The 21133-nt window shown below is 36.9% G+C and overlaps 1 protein-coding gene and 1 pseudogene across 7 annotated transcripts in view; one reads left to right on the top strand and one right to left on the bottom strand.

Annotated features, from left to right (window-relative positions):
- Positions 1–21133, top strand: part of LOC140611680 (importin subunit alpha-8-like) — a 256113-nt gene that overhangs the window by 46012 nt on the left and 188968 nt on the right. The window lies entirely within an intron of this gene.
- On the bottom strand, positions 2548–2936 carry LOC140612052 (ATP synthase subunit f, mitochondrial pseudogene; annotated as a pseudogene).

Genomic DNA, 21133 nt, shown 5'->3' with positions numbered 1-21133 from the left:
CTCATGCCCCTGAGCTGAAACCAAGAGTTGATACTTAACTGACTGAACCACTCAGGCACCCCTCATTTTCAGTTTCTTTCAACAGTGTCCTATAGTTTTCAGAGTATAGGTCTTTTACCTTGGTTACATGTATTCCTATGTATTTTATTCTTTATGGTACATTGTAAATGGGATTGTTTTCTTAATTTCTCTTACAGCTACTTCTTTATTAGTAAGTAGAAATGCACCAGATTTCTGTATATTAATTTTATATCCTGCAAATTTACTGAATTCATTTATCAATTCTAATAGTTTTTTTTTTTGTTGTTGTTTTTTGGTGGAGTTTAGAGTTTTCTTTCTTTTTTTTTAAGATTTTATTTATTTATTATGAGAGACACAGAGAGGCATAGACATAGGCAGAGGGCGAAGCAGGCTCCCTACAAGAAGCCTGATGCAGGACTTGATCCCAGATCCTGGGATCATTCCCTGAATTGAAGGGAGATGCTCAGCCACTGAGCCATCCAGGGGTCCCTAGAGTTTTCTATATATAGCATCACATCATATAGTGATGTGACCGCAAATAGTGACCGTTTTATTTCTTCCTTACCCATTAAGATGCTTTTTATTTCTTTTTCTTGTCTGATTGCTATAGTTAACACTTCCAGTATTATGATGAATAAAAGTGGTGAAAGTAGACACATCATTGTCTTATTCCTTATCTAGAGGAAAAGCTCTCAGTTTTTCACCACTGAGTATGCTATTAGCTCTGGGTTTATTATATATTATGTTTATTAGGTTGAGATATGTTCCCTCAAAAACACACTCTTTTAAGAGTTTTACCATGAACAGATGCTTCATTTTGTCAATTTTTTTTGCATCTATCGAGATGTTCATATAGTTTTTATCCTTTCTCTTATAAATGTGATATATCACATTGATTGATTTGTAATATTGAACCACTCTTGCATCTCTGATTATGGTGAATGATTTTTTAAATGTGTTGTTGAATTTGGCTTGCTAATATTTAGCTAATATTTTGTTGAAGATTTTTTGAATCTATGTTCATGCTTTTTTGGTAATTGTCTGGCTTTGGTATTGGGAATGCTGGCCTCATAGAATGAGTGGAAATTTTGCTTCCTTTTCTGTTTTTTTGGAGCAGTTTGATAAAAACAGGAATCAACTTTTCTCAAAATGTTTGGTAGAACTCTTTTTTTTAAATGTTTGGTAGAATTCAGTCATCTGGTCCTGGACTTTTGTTTGTTGAGAGTTTTTTGATTACTGATTTGATTTCATTACTAGTAATCTGTGTTCAAATTTTCTGTTTCTTTCTGATTACGTTTGGGAGATTTGTATGTCCCTAGGAATTTATCCATTTCTTCTAGGTTGTCCAATTTGTTGGCATATAATTTTTCATAATGTTCTTTTATAATTCTTTTTGTTTCTGTGGTGCCATTTGTTATTCCCCCTCCTTCATTGTGATTTTATTTGAGTTCCCTCTCATTTTTTCTTAATGAGTCTGGCTATAGGTGCATCAATTTTGTTTATCCTTTCAAAGAGCCAGCTTCTGCTTTCATTGACCTATTCTGTTATTCTTTTAGTCTTTGTTTCATTTACTTCTGCTCTAATCATTATTAGTCCCTTCCTTACATTAGCTTTTGGCTTTGTTCTTCTTTTTCAAGTTCCTTTAGGTGTAAAGTTAGGTAGTTTGAGATTTTTCTTATTTGTTGAGATAGGCCTGTAGCACTATAAATTTCTCCTTAGAACTCCTTTTGCTGTGTCCCAAAGATTTTGGACCATTATGTTTTCATTTTCATTTGTCTCCATACATTTTTTACTCTTTGATTTCTTTCTTTTTTTTTTAAAGATTTTATTTATTTATTTGACAGAGAGGGAGCACAAACGGGGATCATCAGAGGGGCAGAGAAAAGCAGGCTCCCCACTGAGCAGGGAGCCCAACCTGGGGTCCAATCCCAGGCCCCTGGAGTATGACCTGAGCCAAAAGCAGATGCTTAACCTAGGCACCCTTCCTCTTTGACTTCTTGACTGATCCATGTTATTTAGCTTCTATGTATTCATATTCTTTCCAGATTTTTCCTTGTATTTGATATCTAGTTTTTTGCTGTTGTGGTTGGAAAACATACTTGATATGATTTATATCTTCTTGAATTTATTGAGACTTGTTTTGTCACCTAATATTGATCCACCCTGGAGAATGTTTTATATGCACTTGAGAAGGATGTGTATTCTGTTTTTATATGGAATGTTTGGTATATATGTTAAATTCATCTGTTCTAATATGTTGTTCAAAGTCACTGTTTCTTTATTGATTTTCTGTTTGAATGGTGTCTCTATTGATGTAAATGAAGTGTTAAAGTCCTCTACTATTAACATATTACTGTCGATTTCTCCCTTGGTGTCAGTTAGTATTTGCTTTATGTATTAAGGTGCTTCTCTTTTGGATGCACAGATATTGACAGTTGTTATATCCTTTTACTGGATTGATCCCTTTATCATTATATAGTGCTCTTTTTCTGTCTCTTGCTACAGTCTGCTTTATTTTTATTTTTTTATTTTTTCGAGTACCAGTCAACTTTTATTGGATATTAATTGTGAATTAAGCAATGGAAGGATTCAAGGATGCCAGGCAAAAGTCATGGTCAGGAATGCCAAATGTGCTTCCACACTGGGCCCTCTTCAGTGGTACTTGTGTAGCCGTTCATGTTTGAGGTCCTGTAAGAATGACAGTAGTTGAAAAGCACATAAGCAGCCAGCACCATAGAAATCCCAGCAATGCCCCCTTTCTTCACATTGATTTACTTGTAATACCCGTAGTAACCTCTTTGAAATGCTCCAGAAATGCCCTTAGGGGTGAAATCCTGCATCAGTATCCAGCCTGGCAGCTCTCCTAGTTTCACCTCCATGAGCTTCTTTTCCTTCACTGGTATGGGTGACACCATCTTGGAGTCTTGGGTGTCCGCTCTCTACAGTCTACTTTAAAGAATATTTTGTCTGATGTAAGTATTCTTACCCCAGCTTTTTTCTCACTTCCATTTGCATGGTATATGTTTTTCCATCCCTTCATTTTCAGTCTGTTTATCTCTTTAAGTCTGAAGTAAGTCTCCTGTGGGTAGCATATAGATGGGTCTTGTATTTTTATCCATTCAGTCACCCTTTGTCTTTTGATTGGAGCATTTAGTCCATTTATATTTAAAGTAATTATTCATAGGTATGTATTTATTGCCATTTTGTTTTTTTCCAGTTGTTTTTTAGTTCTCACCTATTCCTTTCTTCTTCTCTTGTTCTCTTCCCTTGTGGTTTGATGGTTTTCCTTAGTGTTGTACTTGTGAAATTTCTCTGTAGTTTTTATATAACTCTTATAGGTGTTTAATTTGTGGTTACCATTGGGTTCATATATAACATCTTATGTGTATAACAGTCTTTATTAATTTGATGGTCACTTAAGTTTGAACACATTCTAACAGCACTAAATTTTTATTTCTTTACTTTTTTATGTATATGATGTCACATTTTACATCTTTCTGTTTTATGTATCTCTTGTCTAATTTTTATAGAAATAATTAATTTTACTACTTTTGTGTTTTTACTTCCCTTATGGCTTTATAAGTGATTAATCTACTACCTTTACCATGTTTGCTTTTACTTGTGAAATTTTTTCTTTCATAATTTTCTTACTTGTAGTCATGGCCTTTTCTTTCCACTTAAGGAATTTCCTTTTACATTTCTTGTAAGATGGATTAGGTGGTGTTGAACTACTTTAACCTTTGTCTGAGAAACTCTTTCCTTCTGTTCTGAATGATAATAACCTTTCTGTGTAGAGTGTTCTTGGTTGTAGATTTTTCTTTTCAGCACTTTGAATATATCATGCCACTGTCTTTCAGCCTACAGAGTTTCTGCTAAAAAGGCAGCTGATAGCCTTGTAGTGTTTCTCTCATTTGAAACTGTTTTCTTTTGCTGCTATTAAAATTCTCTTTATCACTACATTTTTCAACTTTTTAAAAAAGATTTATTCATTTATTTGAGAGAGAGAGGGTAAGAGAGGGAAAGCATGCATGCATGAGAGGAAGAGAGGGAAAGGGAGAGAATTTTCAGCAGACTCCTTGCTAGGCATGGAGCCCAACAGAGGGCTTGATTTCATGACCCTGAGATCATGACCTGAGTCAAAATCAAGAGTTGAATGCCTAACTGACTGAGCTACCCAAGCGCCCCTACATTTTTCCTTTTTTTTTTTTTTTTTTTTTTTTACATTTTTCCATTTTAATTATTATGTGTCTTGGTATGGACCTCCTTGGGCTGTCTGTGCTTCCAGGACCTGGATGTTTGTTTCTTTGCCCATATCAGGAAATTTTTCAGTTATTGTTTGTTTAAATGAACATTTCTACTGCTTTCATTCTCTTCTCGTTCTGGAATCTACAATGCAATTGTTATTACACTTGACAATGTTGCTGAGTTCCCTTAACTTCTACTCATGTTTTATTATTCTTTTTTTCTTTCTGCAGCTCAGCTTGGTTGCTTTCTCTTACTCTGTCTTCCAGAGTATAGATCACTGATCCATTCTTCTGCATCCTCTAATCTGCTATTGATCCTCTATAGTATATTTTTAATTTCAGTTACTGAATTCCTCACCTCTGACTGGTTCTTTTTTATATTTTCTCCCTTTGTTGAAGTTCCTACTAAATCCATCCATTGTTATCTGAAGTCCATTGAGTAGTTTTATGACCTTTACTTTGAATTCTTTATCAGAAATATTGCTCATTTTTATTTCATTTAGCTCTTTTACTGTGATTTTGTTGTTTCATTTGGGATATATTCCTCCATCTTCTCATCTTATCTACCTCTGTTTTCATTCTATGTATTAGGTATATCAGTTTTATCTCCTGGTCTTGAAAGTAGTGGCCTTGTGTAGAAGAAGTACTGTGGTGCCTTGTAGTGCAATCTCTCCTAGTTTCTAGAATTGGGATCTTCAGGGGTGTCTCCTGCGTGGGATGCATGCATCCTACTTTTGTAGCTAAGCAGCAGTTGCTTTCAGCCAAGCTGGTTACGTTGACCCACCTTGCTTGTTGTGGATACATGGGCAGGATTTGGTCCATATCTTTTTTGAGATGCCTGTCTAAGGCTGCCATAAGCTCATGGTGGATGGAGCCAGCAGTCAGCCTACATGTTTGTAGTTAGGCTCTCACTACTGCAGGCACATTGAAGAGCAGAGCTTTCTTTTTATGCAGTGGCTAACTAAGAGGCTCTCATTGGTGCACTGTCCTGGCAGTCAGCCTAGGTGTTTGGATTTAGCTTCTCCATCATGGTTGTAGGCACACTAAACTAGGGCTTGCTCCCTGAACAGCCAGCCAGGCTGCTAGAACTGCGGGATTGCAGGAGTCACTTTGGAGCGGGCTGGTCCCTACTGGGGCTGCTTGCTGGGTGTGGTGGGGCAGGAGCTGCTTTGGAGGGATGTTTACAGAGGTGGGTTGGTTGGATGGAGTGGGTCTTCAGGGGACATGAGGGTTGGACACCTGGTGCTAGCCAGGTAAATTGAGAGTGTTAGTGTTGGCTACTGCAAGTGTTGGCTATCTGGGCTGGGGATGGGGTAAGGGGGGCGGGTAGAAATTCTGTCTACCAGCACTTTTTTCCTGGAGAAATCTCCTGCCGATCCCTGCGCCTCTAGCACATCCTCTAAGATTAGTCACTAAATCTTTAGTTATATACCAAGCACTTTTCAAACTGTTACTTTTGTACTATGTCCTGGGCTAAGGTATTTTTTATTCAGGCTCTTTAAGGGAAGCAACTCAGTTTCCTATTGCCCTCCGACTCTCTTGGTGTTAAGCCCATTGAATTTTAAAGCCACAAATTATGGGGACTTGTCTTTCTTTCAAGTATAGGTCCCCAGGGACTAAGGTGCCTGGTATGAGGTCTGCCTCTTGCTTCTCCATGCTTGTGGTGTCCCTCCTGTTTGTGGCTATTCCTGCTAGGGGTTTAGTTCAGAATCATGTCTTTGCCTCTCCTATCCTTATTGATATGACCTTTTCTGTACAATTAAGTGTGGAAAATCTGTTTTGCCAGTCTTCAGCTTATTTTCAGAGTTAGTCGTATAGATGTAGCTGTTATCTTGGGTGTCCTTGGAAGAGGTGAGCTCAGGATCCTCCTAGTCTGGCCATCTTCACTGACTCCCTGATAAATGTAATTTTTTATATTCTATTTTTGGGAGATAGAATTCACAATGTAGAAAACTCTAAAATTATAAGGATAATTTGGGGACAGCTATAAGTGACATATTTCCAATATAGATTTATGTGGTGAGGGGGAGGACCTGTTGACTTCATGTAAATCCCTGTATCTAGTTGCACCTAAGGCTACTCCTTGGGCCTTTTATTAGCAGATAAGTTTCTTACTTTAATTAAGTAGTTAACGTTATTTTTTTGTCAGCTCTCTTTAGTGTTCTTATTAGTACAGCTTTTTCCTCTTCTGACCCCAGCTCCACTATTGCATCATCCTCTTCATTGGCCACTTACTCTAGGCCTCCTTCCTTTCTATCCATTTTCTTCTCTGGAATCAGGTAATCTTTCATAAATATTAAGTCTGTTTATGTCACTCTTCTGATTAAAACGCTTAATGGCTTTTTATTGCTTTAGGATAATAACCATAGTCCTAGCACAGCATATGGATTTCTGTAATCTGGCTTGCTTACTCTTTTAGGTTTACTTTTTGCTGCTCTCTCTGCTCAAGTCTCAGTAGACTTCATTCTGTTCTCTAAACATATCATCTTCTCATTCTTATATGGGCTCTCAGAGAGGCTGTTTCTTGCCCCTGAAGAGCTCCTTCTACTTTCTCATTTCTTTTCCCTTATCCTTCTACTTACCTCCAACAAACTGCTCTTTATTTTTCATCTTTCTGCTAAGATGTTGCTTCATGAATGTTATTAGAATGGGAGCTTCTTGGTACCCAAGAATTTGTCTATTTCACTCAGTGTTATATCCCTTTTGCCTAGAGCAGTGAATGTTGAGTGAGTGAATGAGGGAGGAAGACCTTCAACTTCTCAGTCTAGGTGAGGTTTCTTATTATTTATGCCCATATCTTTATTTCAATAGTATCCCCGACACTTGTAAGTATTTAAATCTGTGTTCACATCAGCGAAGGATACTATGAATAGAGTGAAAAGACAACTCATGGAATGGGGGAAAAATTTGCAAATCATAAATATGGTAAGGGATTAATATCCTACAACTCAATAACAACAAAAGAAACAACCCGATTTGAAAATAGGCAAAGGACTTGAATAGACATTTCTCCAAAGTAGATATACAGATGGCCAGTGAGCACATGAAAAAATGCTCAACAACACTAACCATTATGGAAATGCAAATCAAAACCATAATAAGATACTACTTCATACCCACTAGGGTGACTCTTATTAAAAAAAAAAAAACAACCAGAAAATAAGAAGTGTTGGTGAGGATGTAGAGAAATTGGAACTCTGTGTAATACTGTTGAGAATGTAAAATTGTGCAGCTTCTGTGAAAAATGATATAGTCATTTCTCTAAAAATTAAAAATAAACTTACCATCTAATCCAACAATTCCACTTCTGGGTATATACTCAAAAGAATTGAAAGCAGCACCTCAAACAGATTTATATACCACTGTTCACTGCAGCATTATTTGCAATAGCCAAAATAGCTCAAATGTCCATTGACAGATGAATGGATAAATAAAATGTGCTATATACATATAATGGAATATTATTCAGCCTTAAAAAGTAAGAAAATTCTGACACATGTTAAAATATGGATGAACGTTGAAGACTAAGTGAAATAAGCCATGCACAAAAGGACAAACATTGTAAGATTCTATTTAAATGAAGTACCTAGAGTAGTTAAATTAGCAGAGACAGAAAACAGAATTGTGATTGCCAGGCCTGGTGGGAGAAGGAAAGGGGAGTTATTATTTAATGGTGCAGAGTTTCAGTTTGGAAAGATGAAAAAATTCTGGAAATGGATGGTGGTAATGAATACACAACAATGTGAATATAATTAAATGTTATGGGAACTGAACTGTAAACCCTAAGATGGTTAAAATGGCAAATTTTGTATTTTGTATATTTTACCTCAATAAAAGCTTGCCAGAAAAAAAAATCTGTATTCCCTGCTATATGTAAGCTCAGTAGGGACAGGGATTTTGTCTGTCTTGTTCACTTCTGTATTCCCAGCATCTAGCACAGTTCCTGGAGCATAGCAGGATCATTTGTTGGGACTGAATGATGTGCATATGGGGAGTACTGCAGTAGAGAAGAAACCAAGTCATTTGGAATCAGGTTTCCATTCAGGAACTATGGGCCAAAAGTCAATGTATCATTTTATGGTGTAGGTCCTGACCTTGCTCCTTACAAATTGCCTAAACCAAGTCATAATCTCTTAGGGTCTTAGTTTTCATGTCTCTAAAATTTGGTAGGTAGTTCTTGATCTGCTACTCATTGCAGTTCTTGGGAGAATCAACTGATGCACTCTGTAGGGATTTTTCCAGTGTAAGGAGTTACTCAGTTACCTTTTGTGTGTATCCTGGGCTTTTACCTGAGGTGACATCTTTGCTGCCCATGCCAGGAGAGACTTAAACTCACCTCCATCATTGTGCTTCTCCTCCATTGTCAGATGTATCCTGATGTATCTTATCTGCTGCCATTCTTGGAAGCATTGGAACTGCATTGTGCTTTAAATGGGTGGACTATAAAGCCTTTGTTAAATTGCTGGTATATCCTTAATGTCTGTACATATATCAGATTGTAAGCCCCCAGAGGAGCAGAGCCAAGTTGTTAACTCACATTCACGGTTCTAAATTCAGTGCAGTGAGCAGATCGGGTTTATTCTCATGATGATGATGAAGAGGAGTTGGAAGATTTTTCTTCCATTATATCGAATGAAACTACTGAATTTTATAGGCTCTCTCAGAATTTTCTGGATGGTCTCCTCTTTTTCATTTGAATACCTTAATCCCCTGGAGTGAAATGCAGGTTAGAGAGGTAAATGGTCTGAAAACAAATATACTGTAATACATTCACTTTGGCTACAAAAATAAAACAACCCAAACCTAGTTTTTCTTGCAGTTTTTAAATCCAGATGGTAGTAAAATTTGACATTTCAATTCTGTTTGTGAAATTCATTTTGTTTTTAAATTGGGAAGAACCATAGAGCTAAAAATTGTCTGAAATACTAGGAAGGCCTGGTGAGACCTCTTTGGGAGTGTTATTAATAAGGACTTGGTATTTTAAAGTGAGTTTGGAGGCACTATAGATAGACTGCAAGTAACTGTGATGGATATGAATACTGAGAAGTAGCGTGCTATCCCACACCTAATATGAAAAAGGTGGAGAATTGGTCTGGACAATGAAAAGAAAAGGAAATCTGGACAAGAGGCTGTTTTGGTAGCCAAATTTAGTTAAATTTTTAATAGTTCTCATTTCTGTTCATAGTTCTCATTCCAAAAGGTCAGCTATTGTTCTTAATAAGTCTATCTTTAGAAAGTTTTGAAATTAAGGTTATGTGAATAAGGTTATTTTAATAAATATATGTAATGTAAGGATCCAATTTAATTAACTAAGCTCAAGATTTAGGGGTCCAATGTGTTCAGAACCAGGTGAAGGCTCTCTTACAAAATACTTTATTGGCAAGGCTTATTTCTCCGTGGATCTGTTCTATATATATTCTTGGAAGAAATCATAGAAACAAATCAGCATCTGTATGTTAGAAGCAGTGTATCAATTAATTTTCATTTGATTAAAAGTAAAGAAAGCTCAATCTAAATGGATTGAATCAAAAGGGGAGTTTCATAATTGACTTTTATAACTATCAAGTCCAGTGGGGAGACTGGCTTAACTGTTGCATGACACAGGTGCTCAAGAAAAATCTCTTGGGCTGGGTCTCACTTCATCTCTTGCTTCTACGTGTCAGCCTTATTCTTAGAATCTCCCCTTATGGTTGGAAGAAGGATTGGATTTTCTGATTAACTTAATCCAGACATGGTTCATACCTGATTTAAGAGTGGGGCCAAGCCATTCAAACCATATGGCCTGAAGTTGGGTAGGCAGTTCTTTTAAAGAGGTTCATGATGAATACAGGAACTAAAATGATAGATATTAGCTATAAGTAATATTTAATTAAAGTACTTGATTTTCAGTAGAATATTTATTAATATTGAATATATTTGTGTGCTAGAACATACCAAGATGAATAAGAAAGGTCTTCTTCAGATTTTTATGGGAAACCTGGGATACCATCTAATTCTTTTTTTTTTTTTTTTTAAGATTCTATTTTTTATTTTGGCAGTGGGAGAAGGGGTAGAGGGAGAGTGAATCCCATGCTGACTCCCAGTATGCAGAGCCAGGTGCAGGGCTTGATCTTGTGACCCTGAGATCATGACCTGAGTCAAAAACAAGAGTTGGATGCTCAACCAACTGAGCCACCCAAGCACCCCTAGGACACCATCTAATTCTTAAAGTTGATGCTAGTATGACAGTTTTATGTTTCCTGGTTCTCATGTATTTAATTATGAGCATATGAGTACCTGACCACTTTGATCTATTGTACAAAGGTATACTAATGAGCTATTTTCTCCTTACCTTTCTCCAGGGAAACACACATTATCTGGAGATGGAGAGAACAAATTTCTACAAATTCTCCCTTCCCTTTACTAACTACATTCTATGTATAGACTGAAAGGAGAAAGAGTTATTTCTGGCACTGGGCTGAAGGAGATTCCTCTATGTGTGTATTGCTGCTACTGTATATATAAACTATATATTTGTGTGTGCAGTTATAGTTATACTTTCCTCCACTGGCTCTAGTTCATTTAGTTTCTCTCTAATGATTTCTTTTCTGTTTCCTTCCATGTTTCTTCTCTTGCCTCCAAAATTGCATAATACATATATGTGTGTGTCTATGTATGTATGTGTTTGTGTGCATGTGTGTATCCACAATTGTTATTAAAAATATTTAACAGATGATATGACATATTCATCTACCAATTAGAATGGATACCAGCAATGAACAACCAGTACAACTGTAGAGAGACATAAAGGGATATCTGTGAAGACACAGAAACAGTGTCTTAGATGAGGAAGCAGAGATTCAAATGTACAAAAAATAGGGTATGGGAGCCAGTCAAGACAGAGGAGCAGAACTAGGTCATGAGTGAGAGAGCAACTGAAGTGGAGAGAGTACTTAGTATCCAAGTTCTGTGGCTTCCCATTCTCCTAAGGGCTGAGCGCTGTCTGTATTATGGTTCCTCTGAGATTCCCATTTCCCTTATCGCTTAATTGATTCTCGCACTAAAAACACCCCTTCCCTTTAAAAACACCTTGTGGGACTCTTAGTAGAAACTAAAGCTAGCTAACTAAAATAAATGGGATCATACTATATATAGCATTTTGTAACTTGCTACAATAACTTTGTTATTCTCTTATCAGTAACAGATATCTGCTATGTTAATAGACAACAGAACTATATCATCACTTCTCTGGCAAATATTTGTGTTAGACGCCTCTAGCTCTCATATCTCATATCCTCTCAGCCCCAATTTTACTCCAGCTATTGCACATGTGTTACCTTACAAGTACCTGCTTTAGTTGCACCGTATATTTCTGTTTCTGCCTGGGACTTTTCACACCTCATGCGGGAAACCCGTGGGGGCCTGTTTAGAAACTTGAGCATGGGCGACTTGGCAGAATGAGGTTGTAAATCCTTATGGGTAAACCTTTACCAGTGGAGGTCGAGAGCCAATGGACAAATGTTCCCCAAATCAATTGTGTAGGCTTACACTTTAGAGGGGCACATTCTGTGTGGTTCCTTTGAGGTCTCCAGTCAGATCAAACTCCAGTTTCCCATAGTTTCTGGTTTGATAATATACCTTTAATTGGATTTTCCTTCTTCCTTGTGCCATTCCTCTTGGTCCTGCATTACTATTCCCTGCATTCACCTCTCAAAATAAATTACCTGAGTGCAGTCCTTTGGCTTCTTCTTTCTGGCAAGAATCCAGTCTAAGACAGTTTTACATTGCCTGGTTGTATCTTTATTTAATAATTATTTATTTATTAATGGACACTTATTTCCTTTTTTCATGGTTATAAACAGTATCATGATGAGCATTCTTATAAATATATGTGTACTTAATACTTATTTCCTTAGGAAAAAATTAATGCAAATTTAAATTGCTGAGTCTATTACTGATCAATAGACATACACATTTTAAAAGCTTTTGATACACTCTGGAGCAAAAACATTTGTATTTAACAGTTTCAAACAGTGTTTGTCAGAGAAAATCAGCGATTAACCCGGTGACATAATCTATCTATAAAAATTCACGTAAATGACTGATTATATCCTGAAGGCTGGCTGCCTTCCATAAAGATCAGCCAACAGCGGAGTTGTAACCAAGGTAGAGAGACTTGCTTCACTTGGTCCAAATCAAACTTTGTGCTGACTTTCTTTGGGCTTAGCTATGTCTACCGCACTTTAGGTCTTTTTATTACTATGAAAAAAGACGTGATGAGAGATTAAAAGATGAAAATTTAATTGAGAGTCTCACTTTTAGTTATTGTAGTGTGATTATGCTAATAATATTGCCATTCAAGAAAGTTTTCAAATACACAAAGACCTTTAATTTAATCTCTAGTGCTTAGCTTTTAAGTTTACTATAAGATTTTTTTTTTTTGAAAGAAAAAAAGGTACCAACCATTTGATATGTCTATCATTATCACTGAAAAAACTTGCAAGTAGCCCCTAGGTCTCTCTTTCTCAAAGATGTTGTCAGAATTGACCCAAGTAAGAAAGGGAAACCCTTGTACATTGTGTACATTGTGGTAGGAATGCAGGCTGGTGCAGCCACTCTGGAAAACAGTATGAAGTTTCCTCAAAAAGTTGAAAATAGAGCCACCCTACAACCCAACAATTACACTACTGAGGATCCACCCCAAAGATGCAAATTTAGTGATATGAAGGGGCATCCACACTCCAATGTTTATAGTAGCAATGTCCACAATAGTCAAATTATGGAAAGAATCCAGAGTCCATTGACAGATGAATGGATAAAGAATGTGTGGTATATATATATATATACACAGTGGAATGCTACTCGGTCATCAAAAAAATGAAATCTTGCCTTTTTTTTTAATTTAAGATTTTATTTATTCATGAGAGACAGAGAGAGGCAGAGACATAGGCAGAGGGAGATGCAGGCTCCCTGCTAGGAGCCTGATGTGGGACTCATCCTAATGACTCCAGGATAATGCCCTGAGCTGAAGGCAGACGCTCAACTCCTGAGCCACCCAAGTGTCCCAAATCTTGCCATTTGTAACGATGTGGATGGAACTAATAGGTATTATTTATCTAAGTGAGATAAGTCAATCAGAAAAAGACAATTATCATATGATCTCACTCATGTGTGGGATTTAAGAAACAAAACAGAGGATCATAGGTGAAGAGAGGAAAAAATAAAACAAGATGAAATCAGAGAGGGAGACAAACCATAAGAGACTCTTAATCATAGGAAACAAACTGAGGTTTGCTGGAGGGCTGGGGGTGAGGGGATTGAGTAATTGGGTGATGGGCATTAAAGAGGGCATGTGATGTAATGAGCACTGGGTATAAGACTGATGAATCACTGACCTCTACCTCTGAAACTAATACACTATGTGGTAATTGAGTTTAAATAAAAATTTTTTAAATGTCAAAAAAAAAAAAAAAAGAATTGACCCAAGTAAACCTCCTAAATTCTAAGTCCTTAGTGAAGGTGTCTCTCACCTTCTGCATTACTTCAATAAAAATAAAGTGGAAGTTATCAAGTAAACAATGAAATTATATAATAAGTTTTGATAACATATTATAGTAAATGCATACTTAAAAAATACATGCACACTTATGATTGTATTACCTTGATTGCTTACATACACTTGAGAAATATTTATATTTTATAGTGTACAGGTTGATAATTGATGGTGATTGTGGGTTCCACAAAGGGGTGCTTGGTGGATGCTTAGTTAGAAGTATACTATTTCCACAGAAAAGAAAATCCTCCTGACGTTGTTTTGACTTACCACACTTTTCCACTGTCTTGACCTGCAGTAAAAATGTTAGGCATTAGCTTCTTAGTCAAGAGTGTTAATATTTATAATAACATTGTTCTATGGGGAAATTAAAGTCTATATACTTTACATTTATTTAAAATAGCTTTTCTAAGAACCTAGCCCATATAAATGAAAGAATTGCTTGTCTTACAAATCTTTTCTTCCTTTGTGTAAACTTATAAGATATAGGGTAAAAAAACCAAAACAAAACGAAAAACCAACCTTGATGCAGCTTCAGATTGCTGCTGAATTAGTATTCCTGTTGATTAAGCTTGGATAGAGAAATAGAACCAGAACTCGGAGACTGGGAAATGGCAGTCAGGAGTTTGAGGTAGACTATGTGGAGCCATCTGAAGCTTTTGAGAATTGAACAAACCGGAATAAGTCAGGATTTTTAAGACCATTATCTGGTCATGGTGTACATTTTAGATTGAAAGAAGATTGAGAATATGAAAACTGGTTTAGGCCCAAGACAACAAAAGCCTGGGCTAATGTACTAGTTCTAGAAGCAAATGTAAAGGGGGAAAAGAGATAAAAGAGACACTGGATAGGACACAGGATGCTGGATAATAGAGGGTTTGGAAAAGAAATTTTCAGAAAGACTGTGATTTTGTGTTTGAGTGACTAAGGGCAGATACTTTGGCTTTTTACCACTGGATATTTAATGTCTAAATCAGTGCTGAGTACAGAGTAGGTGCTCAGTAAATATTTGATGAAGGAATGAAGGGCATTTATATCACCAAAACTGAGATGAAATTTCCCATGTGACTTTCTGAAATTAATTCCTCACTTGGTATTTACGAATCAGCTACCTGAGACTCAGTGCAAAATTTACCAACACGTGGTATGGGTTTTTTCTCTCACCAGCAGACTTCATTTGGCAGATTTGTTTTGTAGCATGTATATCATGTTAGCCCTTCATTTTTCTCTAAGGATGAATTTTAGTCTCCCTAAAGGGTGATACTTATGACTCTTCCTTTATCTTGGGAGCAATAAAATAATCTGGTAGACCTGGCTCTCTGTTTACTTCCTCTATGAAGTCATGAGGAGAAAGATGTTGCATTAGTATTTGCTTGATTTGCATGTGTATGGGAACTGGAAGGAAAAAGATTGATTTGAATGGAGGAAGCCTAGGGGGCCAGAGTTTATATCCATGAAATTCCTGATTAAACAGCAATTATGGAATGCAAGGATGATCTAAAAGGTTCAAGTACCTGTCCTCAAGAAACTTAAGTAGAGGAGACCAAAATAATACGGTTGAAAGAGTCTAAACAGGAAATGAAGAAAACTCACATGACATTGGGCAAGTAGCAACTTTCCTTGGTCTTATTTTCTTCAAATGTTAAACAAGAGAGTCGTGGGTTAGGTAATCCTCCAAGATTCTTTCAAGCCCTAATGTCTGTCATTCTTTTTCTGACCTTAAATGCGTTGATGAAAATATCATCTATTCTTCACCATGACATCTGTTCAGCTTCCTTCTGAATACTTACCCAGTGTTCCAGCACTTGTTTTAAGCCCTTACCAAACATTTGACTGTGTTCCATAGCTTGTTATCATAGCAGCAACTCCTCCTCATTTTGTTAAGACTTAATAACTTAGTCTATTTAAGTCAGTTGACACAGCTGTTGTGTTTGGAACAGCTAGTTTGGTAAGGTTGTAAAAGGTACCCAGAAATTTATTAGAAGCTGCCTGAGACACAAATCACCCTGTCTGCCCTTAGCTAGTGTCTGTAACCCACATATTTACACTCCCACTATATTTTCCCCTGAGCCACAATATTTCACTTAGTACTTTATGTCTGTGGTTGGCCTTTTTGACTATAGTCCATCCCTGGGAACCATCTTTCTTAGCTAATGTCACATGGACACATAGCCCTCTCATAAACATTAAAGAATAAGCAGGTGTCTTGTTACGTGGTATTTCTTACTTACTGTTAGAGAAGGTCTGAGCTCTCTCTCATATGCTGATTAAACAGATTTATTATCAGATCAGATCATTGCCTGTTCTGTTTTTAAAAGGTTATACATCATTTTTCCTCTTTCAGAAAATTCCTAAATAAATAGGAGTGTTAACCTCAGATTCCTATGTATTTATTAAATTTGGTGGAGCTTAACAAGGATGGCATAGCTTTAAGCTGACAATGTAGCACTGGTTATAAATTATAGATGAAGATTGAACAGAGATACAGGGCTTCAGTAGAACTTTTAACCTATGCTTATAAATGTGATGGTATTGGCTCTCTTATAAAAGACATTTTCTTATGAGAATACAATAGAGAGGTGCCAATTATCCAAAGGGTACTTTTTTGCTGCTGTTGTTTGCAGTGCTTGAATCACTGACTGGAATTAGTAACTATCTTATCTTAGAGATTCATGGAGTTCCAGTGGAGACTCTGTTATTAATGAACCCTTCATTCAAGTTAGAGACTAAACAAGACTTTCAATTTCAGATCTTGTTTCTTAAGGAAACTTGTGTACCCCTTGATATATTTCACATCAGGAAGTGGAAATTGGAGAATGTATATATTCCCACACATGGCATGAGCTTTTAAAATATATAGACAAAAATAAATCTTATTAAGATTGGATTCCTTAGGGGCACCTGGATGGCTTGGTCAGTTATGTGTCTGCCTTTAGCTCAGGTCATGATCTCCAGGTTCTGGGATCAAGCCTTGCGTTAGGCTTCCTGCTCAGCAGAGAGTCTGCTTTTCAATCTCAATCTCTCTCTCTCTCTCTGCCCCTCCCCACTGCTCATTCTCACTCTCTCTCTCTCTCTCTCAAACAAATAAATAAAATCTTAAAAAAAAAAAAAAAAAGACTGGATACCTTAGAGTAGCCTGCTTGGGTAACTCTATAGTCAAATAGGACCCACTCAGACCAAATGTCTGTGATTGGAGTAGAATTTACTACTCTCTAGTTCCATTCAAATTCACATGGTGCTGAGGGTTCCCTTTTGATAATCTGCTTTTCTGGGTGTCATAAACTTATTAGTTTATTGGGATGTCCTCAAGAGGCAGTTCACAAGGAATTCAGCATGGTTTGGGCTTGAGTGGATAGCCATCCATTAGATGCTTCAAGGATGATGTATAAGCCTTTATCAATGGCAGATTCTCAGTCTATAGCTTTTCAGCTTGGTTTATATGTGGTTTGGATTAGAATTGTATTGCTGGTTGATGAGGATTGGCTCAGCCTCCATTTGATTATCTGGTATTAGTTACCATGTTGTTCTTTCAAGTCCATTTTTCTTATTTCCTCAAAAAGTCCATTTCCTTATTTCCTCCTTCAAGTCCTTATTTCTTATTTACTCCTACCAGTATTTTCCTCTCAATCCCAGCCCAAGGGATCCTGGGAGAGAGACAGACAGACAGACATTGAGAGAGAGAGAGAGAGAGAAGATTAACCTGGAATTGGAGAGAGGATTGTTTTTTGCTCTTTTCTTTCCAGTTTATTATTAGGACATGAAGTCTGTACCTTGCTCTTCATTCTTGCTATAAATTTTCTGTAAGTATAGGGTCCAAGAAGTGCAGAAAACTTAAAAAAGCCATAAAGTTTAATATTCTGAGATGCTATTTTACTACATACTTCAATATTACAATGCCTGAAAGGATTCCTTAACTTGAGGTTTTATTAAGATATCAAAAATAATTGTTGGAGCAACTAAACCTAGATTGTCAAAAGAATTTTGTAGAGGCTTTTCAGGGTTTCTAGCATCCCTAACAAGCTGGTAAGAACACAACTTGTTTGGCTTAAAGAAGAGTTTAGGTTAGGATCCTATTCCTGTTGTTCTGTATGGCTTTGGGAGATCTCATCTAGATTCTGAGTCCTTTATTACTGATTCCAGTCTTGTGCATTTGCTCAAAGTTTACTCTTAAGCACTGAGCCTTCATCAACTCATTTCTACAGGATGTTTTGCCTCTATCTGTAATATTCTACCAGAAGTGGCAATGGGTATGCAATACTACATTCCTCTTCTTTTTTTTCCACATTCCTCTTCTAATGAGATTGGTATCAGTGTCTATGTCCTCCTTAGCAGATGAATTCTTTTTGAAGGATCAGATCTTTGTGTCTCATTGTGTTGATGTGAGACAAGTTTTAGAGCTTTTTTTGGTGGCAGTCCATTTCTTCTTAGAGTCCCTCATATGGGCAGTGCCATAGATATTTTGAGTAACAGCTTTAAAAATCTGGACAAAAAAAAAAGGTCCTTAAATATTCAATGTCCACTATATAATTGGATCTGGTCTTGGGTATTTAATTTTAAGAGGATGTTTTGAGGATTAAAAAAAAAGAAAAGGATGTGACTATTTTGCCAACATCTTTGAATGGAAGCAGCTTGCCATAGCTACCTCCTCTTATATTAATATTACACATCACCTAAGTGGCAGTGGTGAATATATTTTACCAGGTATGCTGAATTTCACCTAAAAGAAATGCTGGTAATCTTTTTACACATAAGTCAGAATATAACATATTCTTGTTTATATATGTTTTATATGTACATTGACTAACTTTTTACTACATCTGTTTCCTTAATTTGATCAATGTTCAGTGTTTACTTGAATAATGTTGATGGAGATAGTAAATAGGTTTTTAAAATTAACAGTATTTGAAGTTTTACGTAGAGAAAAGACTAGCCTACTTTAAAAAAAAGACTAAATAAAAATTGTGTCCAAGTGAAAAAAAAAGTCTCCTGGACAACAGTGGCTTGGCACATTAGTGTTTCCTCACTTCATTTCCACTTTTCCATTACATTTTCTCTGCCAAGTTGGGCTTCAGTTGGGGCTGAGAAGTTAGTTGTCTTGGCTCCTTCTTGATATCTACACTTTAGATGTTATTTCCTACAGATGAGGGTTAACGTTCTTCTACTCTTCTCCCTTGCATGTATCACATATTTGCCTATTTCCCATTTCTTCATCCTCTAATATAGATATATAGTTATTTTAGTAGCATCAATATCCAATAGTTACATGATTATGGTTATGTAAATTTTATTCCCATTTCTCTGAGCCATGATAACATTTACTTCTCTGCACAATTTTTATTTTCCTGGGAATTAATAGTGTTCATGTTTATAAATTTGAGTTTTTTCTTTTTAAAATATTTTTTCCTTTTTTAAATTTTATTTATTTATTTATTTTTTTGAGAGAGAGAGAGAGAGAGCATATGTGCGTGAGCAGGGCAGGGGTGGTGGGGAAGAGGGAGAGAATCTTAAGCAGGTTCCACACCCAGTGAGGAGCTGCACATCGGGCTTGATCTCATGACTCTGAGATCATGACCTGAACCAAAATAAAGAGTTGGACGCTTAACTGATTGAGCCACCCAGGTTCCCCTAAAGATATTTTAAAAGTAATCTCTACACTCAGTGGGGGATTCAGACTCACAACCCCAAGATCAAAAGGCACATGCTATACTGACTGATCCAGCCAGGTGCCCCTGTTGAGTTTTTTCTATGCTTATATCAGGAGTCAGCAAACTCTGGGTCATGGGCCAAATATAGCCTGCTACCTGTTTTTGTAAGTCAATTTTATTTGAAACATAGCCTTGCCTATTTGTTTACATATTGTTTATGTCTGCTATACCATACCCCACAACAGCAAAGTAAAGTAGTGTAACAGAGATTCTATGGCTTGAAAAGCCTAAAATATTTACTAACTGGCCCTTTACAGGAAAGTTTGCCTATGTTTGGTTTATATAATTCAATCTCAAACTGTGCAAATTTTCAAAATACTCAGAAACATTGGGTATTCAATTGACTTCATTTCTTGGGACAATCTTTTCTGGAGTTTTCTGACTTGGTGTTTGACCTCTCGATCTTGAGTGGTTACCCCTGGTTTGGTACACAGTTGTCAGTCTGGTGGCACCCTTTATCCTGAAACTGGGAATTCCCTTAGCTCTCTTCTGTGTCAGAATCATGTCTTATTTTTTCTCAAAATATTCTTTTTTTTAAAGATTATTTATGAGAGAGAGAGAGAGAGAGGCAGACATATTTTTTATTATTTATTTATTTATTTATTTATTTATTTTATTTATTTATTTATGACAGTCACACACACACACACACACACAGAGAGAGAGAGAGAGAGAGAGAGAGAGAGAGATAGGCAGAGACACAGGCAGAGGGAGAAGCAGGCTCCATGCACCGGGAGCCCGACTTGGGATTCGATCCCGGGTCTCCAGGATCGCGCCCTGGGCCAAAGGCAGGTGCCAAACCGCTGCGCCACCCAGGGATCCCCCAGAGACATAGACAGAGAGAGAAGCAGGCTCTTGAAAGGAGCCCGATGCAGGACTCAATCCCAAATCCTGGAACACACCCTGAGCTGAAGGTAGATGCTCAATCACTGAGCCACCCAGACATCCCTTCTCAAAATATTCTTGTTACTCTTTCATTTTAATGGAACACACTCTCAGTTTTTGAGCCCTTATATGTCTGAAGATGCTTTTTATATTACCTTCATATTTGACTAATAGTTTGGCTGGGGGTAAAGTTCTAGGTTGGAGATCATTTTCTTCTGATTTGGAAGCCATTGTTCCTTTATCTTCTAGTTTCCAGTATTGTTGTTAAGGTGTCTAAAGCCATTCTTATTCCACGTTCTTTATACATGACTTAAAAAAGGAATCTCTTGGGACGCCTGGGTAGCTCAGTGATTAAGTATCTGCCTTCAGCTCAGAGCATGATCCCGGGATCCTGGGAGTTAAGACATTTAACTTAGGTATGTGTAAGCATCTTACATTACCAGAGTTGTAAATTTGGGGTTTATGTTATTTGACTTTGTAGTATTACTACTTTTCTTCATTTTAAAAAAAGATTTTATTTATTTATTCATGAGAGACACAGAGAGGCAGAGACACAGGCAAAGGGAGAAGCAAGCTCCCGGTGGTGAGCCCGATGTGAGACTTGATCCCAGGATCCCAGGATCACAACCCCAGCCAAAGGCAGGCGCTCAACCACTGAGCCACCTAAGTGTCCCCTTTTCTTTGTTTTTTAATTGAAGTATACTTAATATACAATGTTATATTAGTTTCAGATGTGCAACATAGTG

Source organism: Canis lupus, chromosome 20 (genome assembly GCF_048164855.1).
Source record: "Canis lupus baileyi chromosome 20, mCanLup2.hap1, whole genome shotgun sequence".
Taxonomy (NCBI): Eukaryota; Metazoa; Chordata; class Mammalia; order Carnivora; family Canidae; genus Canis; species Canis lupus.
The sequence above is the reverse complement of the archived record's forward strand: the minus strand, read 5'-3'. Positions and strand labels throughout refer to the sequence as shown.